Source organism: Aptenodytes forsteri, unplaced genomic scaffold (assembly GCF_000699145.1).
Source record: "Aptenodytes forsteri isolate BGI_AS27 unplaced genomic scaffold, ASM69914v1 Scaffold328, whole genome shotgun sequence".
NCBI classification, from domain to species: Eukaryota; Metazoa; Chordata; class Aves; order Sphenisciformes; family Spheniscidae; genus Aptenodytes; species Aptenodytes forsteri.
The window spans coordinates 399161-409752 of record NW_008795934.1 but is presented as its reverse complement, the minus strand read 5'-3'; the positions used below and the strand labels follow the sequence as shown (position 1 = coordinate 409752).

Genomic DNA, 10592 nt, shown 5'->3' with positions numbered 1-10592 from the left:
TAATAATAATAATAATAATAATAATAAAAAAAAGGGAATGTGTTCTGTTTTCTCAATACTTCCCTTGCTATTTCATGTTGGAGCATCATAAAGAAGGTACATCGTTTTTTCTCCTTTTGGAATTTATATGCAGTCCTTTATGCTAGTAAATGCTATATAGAAATTGCTTATAGTTTTCCATGTTTCCAGTGGGCTTCTCTGTAATGACCTTTGACTTCTGAAGTGATAAGCAATAAGCAAAATGTGCCACTTGGGCAGAAAAATTTCAGTTTGTCCTTCATATCTGCTAAAACACTATTTCTTTTATATTGCCTGTTTTTTGAAGGAATGGGAAGAATTACACATAGATGCTGAAGAGAATGCAGTAGTAGGAGTAGTACTTTTTAGTGTTACTTGACTCATATCATTGCCTACTCTTTTCAGTCCTAACTGACCTACATGGAATCTCATGAAGATGGTGATATTTCACTGTATTAGCACTATAGGTAATCCATTTATTAAATGATGTAGTTTGTCTTAATTAAAGATCGTCTCAATGTTTTTTGCGTTGGGGGTTTTGGGTAGGTTTTTTGGTGGTTGTTATTGTTGGTTGGGGTTTTTTTCCATCCAGGCCTCATTTTCAAGGAAGGTTTGATCAATACATTCTAAAGATGAAGGAATGGCAGAAAAGTCTGAATGTCTATTTATGAACAGGTTAGCAGCACTAATTCAAATACCTTACTATGAAGGTTTTAAGACCTCAATATTTCATAATGTTAAGTGGCAGTGAAGAATGGTAGTGGGGAGATTTTCAAGTCATAAATGAAAATCATGCAACAGCTCTTCTCCTCTGACAATCCTATATACTCCTCTATCACTGACATAAAAGTAGTCAGTGTACTTTCATTACTAACAAACCGATTCTCGGATATGCCATCATCCTGATAAAACAAATGGATCAAAAATTGCAGGTTTTAATTCTGCACATTAAATCCAGTACTTTGAACCAGGAAAAAATAGCTAAGTAGACTACTTTTTGAAAGTTTGATAAATTTTTCAATTTTTGAATGTCTAATATTCATCAAGTGCTAACTTTGTTCTCTCCTCTAGACATGCAATGTTGTCATCTTTGGTAATCTGAAGTTGCAAGATCATATCTGTGATTGCACAATCTTTACAGAATAATGGAAAATTGTCCAGAACTTTGCCCAGCTATGCACTACTCGTACTTGAATACAACATCACTCTAAATCAGAACTGGTTGCTTTACCATGTATGGTTTTCCCTAAACTAGGAATTTAAAACTTACTCCCCGATATCTAAGTCTCTCTTTTTATTTCTGAAGATTAAGTCACTTGATAAATATTTGGCAAAATATTGAGAATTCATATTCCTAATTTTTTTCTGCTTCTTTTCCTTGTGTCATCAAGGAAAAGTATTTTGAGAGTGAGGAACTGAAGAGAATTTACCCAACTTAGTATGCACAGTCATGACGAAGATGAATAGTTGTCTGTTTTTCAGAACAAGGCAAAATTCAAGTAAAACTATTCATTTTCAACAACTGAGAGACAGTGAAACTTCAAATGTTTATAAATGGCATGGATGGTTAAAGAAAAGAAACTACAAGAGTCAAACCTAAATACTTCTTTATTTAGCAGACCTTTTGCAGAGCCTTTTTCTGTGTCAGAGATTCTCTCCAAGTACCCTGTGTCTCAGGTTACATTCTTCTGAAAGAAAACTGTACGTTGAAGGATGATAACTTTTTTAACCACTCTGGGTTTTGAACACCTACAAGAGTATCCTGCAGGTTCTCTCTCTTCTAAAAATTATTTTCCTTTCACTTTTTTTTGGAGAATCTCTTGCCATCTCTCTTTCACCTCTTTGGTGGATATGATGCCATCTTTCACAGTCCTTAAAGTCACTGACTCAGCAATAGATAAATTTTCTCTTTCCCTCCTTTCTTTACCCTAACATTTTTTTCCTTTATGGCAGACCTCATATATGCATTACAGCATAACTTTGAGGCACTGAATCTTGTATTTTAAAACAACATTGTATATCTTTGTTAACATTGTGAAAGCTTCCGACTGAGATTCCTGAGATAAAATTATCAATTATTTTAGGTTGAGGCCAAACATGACTGTAACCAACTGCTCTGGCTTGATGATGGATAAGAAGGAAATTGTAACACACATACACCTGTGTATTACCTGCTATTACTCAAAGCATTTCCAGGTATCCTGGAAAAGACTGTTATTGAAGTGTATCATGTGGCTGAAACCCACAGTTGGCTTGATAGTTTGAAAACAGAGTGAATCTGTTTGTTATCAGGCCAAACATTTTTGTCTTTATGAGATATAGGAGAGACACAGAATGCCTGAAGAGCTGCGTAGGAATTCAGTACTATTCAGTGTTGTCACTGCATCTCCCAGAGAAAACTCAGTTTTGTTTTCCTCTGCAATAGAAGAGTAGAAAAGATGAATTGATCAAAACACCATCAAAGAGAAAGGTGAAACTGAGACCTGAGAACCAATTGTGGTGAAAACACTACTACAGCTAACTTTCTTCAAAATAATGTTAGGATTAGGGTAGCTGTCAACATGACAGGGTGTGGGGATTCAGAATATCAGTAAACAAAAAAAGAGATAGTTAATTGTCTAATTTGTTCCCATTTTAGGTTCTAATACAAATAGTTACAATTTTGAGATCTTTGGATGTTGGTACAGCATTCTTTTTGTCTGAAACATTACTCAGTAAAGCAAGAAAGCTATATGAACAGGCTTCAGATTCCATGTCACTTCATATCAGCTGTAGCTGTATGTAGAGTGCATACTGGATGTCAGTTTGCTTAGACGCTCACTTCTCATTCATTCTCAACAATACTGTAGTGAATGCAAGACCTGCGTGTTAAATGTCGCCTTCACAGGTAGACAGCATCAAAGGCAAAGAGGTATACTGCATACATCTTCTAAATGATCAATAGCATGGTGATACTAGTCTTTAAATATTGCATTTTAAAGTACAAGATTTCCTTCCTAAGCCTGTTCCATTTTGCATGCACCACTATTTATATCAAGATAGCTATAAAATGTCTTAAAGGCAATTTCAGAATTGACAGGATTATTGCTTTTTTTTCCCTCTCTTCTTAGCCTTTCTGCCTGACACCACTCAGTGCACAAGAGTAGTAGTTTGTTTCAGAATCCTATTACTGATAATACTGTGGGAGCAGCTGTTCTCAGAGAATTTTCTCTAAAGCATGAAGATGAGAAGAACATGAAGGGGAGTCAGGAGGACACATTGTGGATTCATAAGAGATTATCTCAGCATGTGGGAGAAAAACAAAATAGTTAAAATAGCCGAACAACAGTCATCTTCAGAGTTAATGTCAATGGTCCTTGAGCAATCTTAGTGTTGAGGTGAAAAGGAATGGTCATGCTCAAAACTAACTATATATATATATATTTCTACCTAAAAATTTATCTGTGTATTTATAAGATTACATATCTAGAGTCATAAGCAAAAGAATAAATAGATTTGTGATTTTATAATTATTATTATCTTGGATTGTTTATTGTAATGTAAATTACTTTCATATTTAGAAAATGTTGAAATACCTTTCTTTCTATGAAAGCACCTTCCTTGGCTTTGGCTATCCTTAGGTGTTTTAGAATTAGTCATATATTAGGAAAGCAAGGAATCATGTCTTAGAAGCTTCTACCAAGATTAAGACTCACTCCACAATCTAGTTTTATTTTTCCACTGGGAAATGGTAAGATAAGATATTATCAAAGGGGTAATGGGGCATTAAAATCATATTCAAATTCTGTTGAAGCCACTTCATTACCTGCCTGTTGTATTTTAGAAGCTGTAGCAGGATCAGCTGCATATCTGTACTCCTGATCCTGTTACAATGATAGTCAATGGCAAATCTTTCACTGACTTTACAAGGATAGAACTGAATTTCCTTGCAACAGCTAATTATCAGAGAAACTAAATAATGTGTGTCTATGACTCCCACAGCTGTCTGACTAGTTCTTCTAACCGAGCAGAGGAGCATGCAGTACTGCCTGCAGTATAGACTTTTTCTTAACTCAGAACAGAATGATGTCAGTTCTAAACTGTCTTATTTCTCTGATACTTTAGAGAGCATGTTTGAGAAGTATCTTTGTTTTTCCTGTTTAGGTATATCTAAAAGTATGTCTCCTCTGCCAAATAATTTAGCTTCTTGGCTGCCAGGCTTCCGATGGCCTACTTTGGATAAATTTTCATTTACTCTTTTCAGATAAATTTTTCCTTCCAAAAGAAAACTTGTTTTTTTTACTGGAGATACTTCACTCAAGGGAACCCTTCCATTAGACGGCATAGACAGAGTAGCATTGTGTTTATTTTGTTGTGCCCTATATAGTCATCTACCACTGCCTCAGAAGGCTTTTTGTCCTAAAGCTTTCTCATAAGCTGACAGGAGTTGCACAATATGTAATCCATGCCCTTATTTTCATTTTATAAGAAATGTCAGTCCGGTCAACAACAGCACAACCTCACATTATTTTTTTGAAATAAAAAGCACAGAAGATAACATTGATATCTTAGGACTGCAGAGTCACCACATGGGGGTTTCTTCAGTGAAACGTGAATGCATCAATTTGCTAAAAAGGGTAGTAGTCCCAGGCAATGTGGACATGACTGCTCAGCCCCTCCTAGCCTGGGGGCAGACCCTGCTTCCTGGATTGGTTGCATTAAAGGGTATGGATGAAACCTTGGAGACCATTAATAGCAAGGCCTTTAGCTTCTGTAACAGAGAATCTGCTCGGTGAATAGGAGATGGAGTATGTGCTGGTGAGTCCTTTACCTCGCTTTTCCTCACTCTCACAGCTGACTTCCCACTATTACCGTTCGTTCTGTGAACCATGTATCAGACGACGTGTGATGAGAGGAAGGCTGGTTTTGCTTTTTTAGCATTATCCAGTAGCCCAATTTCTGTTTTACAGGCACTTTTAAAGATGAAGTATATGATACATAATCTTACAGACAATGTGTGAATGGATTCTGAAGTCAGGTTCCTCAGTGTTTGCCACTCTCATTTGAATCTATCTTCACAGACTTTCTCAGGAGTCTTTAATTTTCTCAGTTTATTTTAGGCTGGGAATTCTCAACCACTTAAATGGTATTAAACTTACCAGGAAAGAAGCTGTCTAGACATCTGATAGCTTCTTACATTTTATGCCAGTGGATCACAAAGTGCTTTATAAACAAATAGTATGTTAACAATTTAATACCATACAGGAATCACTTAACTCAGCATCAACATACAGCACTCTGAGGTAAAACAGACCATTTAGAATAAGGGATGTAAAATACCATCTAGTCATTACTTCAGGATGATTTACCATAAGTATACACATTTTCACTGACAGGATATAATTTATTATAGCATTTGTGCCCATATAAGTAGCCATAATATCATCACCCAGTTTGACGCTTTGTCCTAAACACAAATCAGGTAATTGTGTCATCCAGATGTGTGCATGGTTCATTTGAAGTAAGATACTACTATCAGCCCTCTACCTCCTCATGCCATGCATGCAATGTTTTTGGGGGTGTGGAATTTTTTTTGCACATCTCCCATGCCAGTTTGGAACCAAAATATAACTGTTGCCTATCCAATAGACTATATAAAAGACTAATCCAAGACAAATTATCTCACTCCCAAAGATTTTTTCTTTCCCCTATTTAATATAACTTGTCTGAAAGCTATGAAATTATGTACTTGAAATTTTCATTTATCAATGCTAGAAAGGAAAAGAGAAAAGTATAATTAAACTCCTTATGTTGCTTAAAGCAAGCGAAGATGAAGAAAGAAAGCACCTACATTATGGAGTAATACTTTAATACATACTAGACCTGTTTATCTTAGAGGTAATTTCATATGAGTGCAGGTTAGGAGTACACAGAATTATTCCCCACCTGGTCTGCATATCCAGATTAATTTTCAAAGGAAATTAACTTCATGCTCAGAGTAGGAGCCATGGTGCACTCAAATGCACACCTCAGTAGGGATGATCAAGATACCAGGACATCAGGATACATGGAGAGTATACTTTCTCTGCAGTTAGGCTGTAGTCCAAGTGCCCATTCTACAAGCAGAGCTGTAGGATACTCCTGTCTTGTAATTTAGCTGTGGTTAATTACACAGTCAGGTAAATTATGTTCCTGTCAGATAGTTAAAATTTCCTATCTGGCATGAAAACTATAAGAAGAAAAATGTTCTTGCCTTTGAAGTTATATATGAATTTTTAATAACCTTACGTTCCTAACAATTAATTTAACCATTTTTAATAATTGAAAATGCTGTGTCTTTTCACGGAACACAGAGCACTTGTTTCCCATGATCTTGGCTACAGCTTTCTATCCCCTTTTTGGGTACTGTACCAAATTCAGACAGACACAATTTTTATCAGAGCACCTGTCAGAGCAACTGAAAAAGGAAAAAGTGCAGAGACACTGTGTTCAAAATTAGAGAACAGTAGCCAGAGAATAGAATTTTAGGAAACAATTTACACCATTGGAACTGCGTGGCTGCAGAAAACAAGGTTGACTGTAGGCTATTTGGCTTGTTTTCCACTCTGAAATCAAGCATTTGGGAATAGATGAGTAGATTTATGTGACTTTTCTCCAGTTTATGAGTGATAGGTTATTATTTAAAAGCTAAAAACTAAATTCCATTAGATTGAAGTAATATTCTGTGTATACTGAATTTGGGAACGTAATTACATTGTAGTGCTTTAAAGAAAAATTGTTTTCCTTTTTCTTATTTGTTCCCAAATAGCATATCTGTCTGGATTACTTTTTTGGGCCCTCTGGAAAAGTCAAGTGTTTTTGCAGCTGGTGCACTTGAAGTAATTAAGTAATGGGAATTCATCTTACCAAATGCAAAATGAAGCTGATTAAAAGAATAAAAAGTTAATTTTAAATGTCATCCTTCACACAGTCAAATACTAATGTTTTGTAGTAGAGAACCACTATAATTTGAAAGAAGTGCATGGGAATATAATTACATAGTTTAAATTATTTTAACTGTTCTTAAAGAGCTATTTCTGCTTTAAATATCTTTAAAAAAATAGATGTTTTGTTATGCAATAGCAGAATATTATATTTTTTGTGAACATACTACATATGTCTTGCTCTGTGCACAAACAAGTAACAAAGCTATTAAATGCATTCCTATGATCTATAATAAAGGAAATATTCTTGAGTTTCAGTGTACATGACAAAAGGTTTAATCATGAGATATTTTTACCAAGAAGTTCAGTAATTGGACATGAAGTCAAAAACACTTCTTGAGCAACCAGAAGTGGAATCCATCATGAAAAAATTAAAATGTAATTAGGCTTTCCACCAAAGAGGTACATTAACTTGATATGAACAGTTAAGAAATGTTTCTTTAAAGTTCTCCAGTAATGAAATTTGTATGTTTGCACCCAACAAATCTGTCTAAATCTTTTAATGATAGTTGATAATAATAGTAATGTGATGTTGGGGAAAGATGAATAGAATAGAATAGAATAGAATAGAATAGAATAGAATAGGCTATTTCAGCTGGAAGGGACGTACAATGATCATCTAGTCCAACTGCCTGACCAATTAACGGCTGACCAAAAGTTAAGCATGTTGTTAAGGGCATTGTCCAAATGCCTATTAAACACTGACGGGCTTGGGGCATTGACCACGCTTCCTAATGTCCAGTCTAAACTGCCCCTGGTGCAGCTTTGAACCATTCCCACTTGTCCTATCACTGGATCCCAGGGAGAAGAGATCAGCACCTCCCTCTCCACTTCCCTTCCTCAGGAAGCTGTAGAGAGCAATGAGGTCACCCCTCAGCCTCCTTTTCTCCAAACTAGACAAGCCCAAGGTCCTTACCCACTCCTCATAGGACATGCCTTCCAGCACTCTCACCAGCTTTGTTGCCCTCCTCTGGATGCATTCAAGGACCTGAACATCCTTCTTAAATTGTGGGGCCCAGAACTGCACACAGTATTCGAGGTGAGGCCGCACCAACACTGAATACAGCGGGACAATCACTTCTTTTGACCATCTGGTTATGCTGTGTTTGATGCACCCCAGGATGCGCTTTGCCCTCTTGGCTGCCAGGGCACACTGCTGCTCATATTGAGCCTGCTGTCAACCAGCACCCCCAGATCCCTTTATGCAGGGTTGCTCTCCATAGGCTCTGGATTGGATTATTCCCATGAACTTCTTCGTCTAACTGTTGATGTCATTAAGAGAGCAGAGACCAGGGGAGTGCAATCTACTTATCACAGGGTTGTATACAAAACTAATAGTTTTAAACATTGCTCTTACATATGCCTTGAGAGTCTACAATTGTCAGCTACTCGGCAGACACTTTAAACCCATTCTTCTATGCCGGATGTTGGCTCTGGTGAGCAGTACTGCTCATTCTTCTCCTTAGAACAACTAGAAATAAGACTTGGAATATATATATTTTTTAATGTAATGCTATAAATTTCTGCTTTATTAGACCCTGTGCATGTAAATTATGAAGATTTCTAAGGGTTCCTGGTATTTCTTGCTTGTTCATCTGTTGACTATGCAAAAAATGTGAGCATACTGAACATGGAAATTTTCTCATTTTGACAAACGAAAATGAGGTCTTCACAGCCTCAGGTAGCACATCTGTGTCCCACTTCTGTACAGAGTTTCTTTGTGTCTTTGGACAAATATCTATCTAGAATATCTGTTATCTCTTAATGTGTAAATCGTTGATCTTAAAGAAAGTACAAAGTTCTATTTCATAACAATAGTTTGGAATAAAGTTCCTTTTTTTCTTTTTTCTTTCTTTTTTTTTTTCCCAAAAATCATTTGCTGCCTAATGGCTTTGTGAACTCCCTGTCAGGATCCTGAGGGTACTGCCTAGTCTGCCTGGCCCTGCCCAGCCCCAGGGACTCCCCTCACACTGCCCAAGGCCCAGGACCCCATGTCAGTCCCCCAGGGCCATCAGCCCTTGCCCCAGCGATGCTGCAGCCCTGCCTTGCCCTCCCTGGGCCCTGCCAAGCCAGGCCCACATCTTGGCCCGGCCTCAGCACATCCCGTCCCCAGGGATATGCCTGAAGCCTGAGTCTGAGGCTGCCCCAGTGCCCCTGGCTGCCTGTTCCTGGCTGGGGCGGTGGGACGGGCCCTGCCTGCCAGGCCCCTGAGGTCCCAAAGCCTGGTCCCCGGGGAGCCACCTGTGCTCACTGAGCCCCGTGCTCCACTGCTCGGCTGTACAGAGGACATGAAAATAAAATTCCAAACATATTACTGAGCTGCTTGGAAACTTTAAATTATAATCTTAGATTCTAATGATGCTATTTCTTTAGTCAAATTAACAGAACAGTTTAAAAAAAAATCATTTTGGAATGTTTTTTAAAATATAAAATCCTGAAATTTCATGTCTGGATGTTCTTTTTTATACAGAATTTTCGTTGTTGCTTATTTGACATTAAAGATATACCAGTACTAATATGGGTATGCTCAAGAATGTGTACCACACACTAAACAAATGATGTATTTTTCACTAAGAAAAACATTTGTGAATTGTTGTTGATTAAGATGTTGACTCTCTTTTCGAGCCTGAAGTGTCAAACTGTTTCTTTCCTAGATAAGCTGATTCAAATAGTTCTAAGTAGCAGCAAGTATCAGAGTTTGAGAAATAACAGATTGTTTAAATTATGTATTTACACAGTATATTGTTAATCATATTCAAGTCATTCTTGACCACTATTAATGACATTAAATAATGGATTAAAATAAAGAAGATGTATAATAATAAATACTTGACATTAATTTTTCATATTTTCTTTCCAAAAGGTTTTTTGTTTTTTTTGGGGGGAGTTTTTTTTTCACCACAGCTTTTGAGCGGGGAAGATTTTCAGTGTTGTATAAGTAGATACGAAAAATATATAGCCATAACTGTTATGCATAGAAAAAATGCCATTTTTCACTCGTCTAAATATTCAAATGCATAGAGTTACACTACTTTTCCCAGACATCATTGTATTCTAATGATAGGACATACCATAGATGGTCAGGTTTCAAGTGTATGTATAGGAACAACTCAATTTAAGGCATGGTGGAGAGCATTTTTATGTGGGATTTTTTTTCATTCTGGCTTTGATTTTACATTTTCTCCTTTATATAATCTGTTCTAGCCAATTCTGTCTGCCTGCTTGCCATCAAATATATTATTTCAAGACACTTGCACTAAGTAGTTACAGCACCTGACCTCGGTGCCGGGGAAGATTATGGAGCAGTTCATCTTGAGGGCGCTCACAAGGCATGAGCGGGACAACCAGGGGATCAGGCCTAGCCAGCATGGATTCATGAGAGGCAGGTCTTGTTTGACCAACCTGATCTCCTTCTATGACCAGGTGACCCGCCTAGTGGATGAGGGAAAGGCTGTGGATGTGGTCTACCTGGACTTCAGTAAGGCCTTTGACACCGTCTCCCACAGCAGTCTCCTAGAGAAGCTGGCGGCTCACAGCTTAGACAGGTGTACTCTGCGCTGGGTCAAAAACTGGCTGGACGGCCGGGCCCAGAGAGTGGTGGTGAATGGAGTT

The 10592-nt window shown here is 37.4% G+C and overlaps 1 protein-coding gene across 1 annotated transcript in view; it reads right to left on the bottom strand.

Moving 5' to 3' along the window:
• LOC109279645 overlaps window positions 1-10592 on the bottom strand; it is a 498481-nt gene that overhangs the window by 178436 nt on the left and 309453 nt on the right. The gene's annotated exons all lie outside the window — the stretch shown is intronic.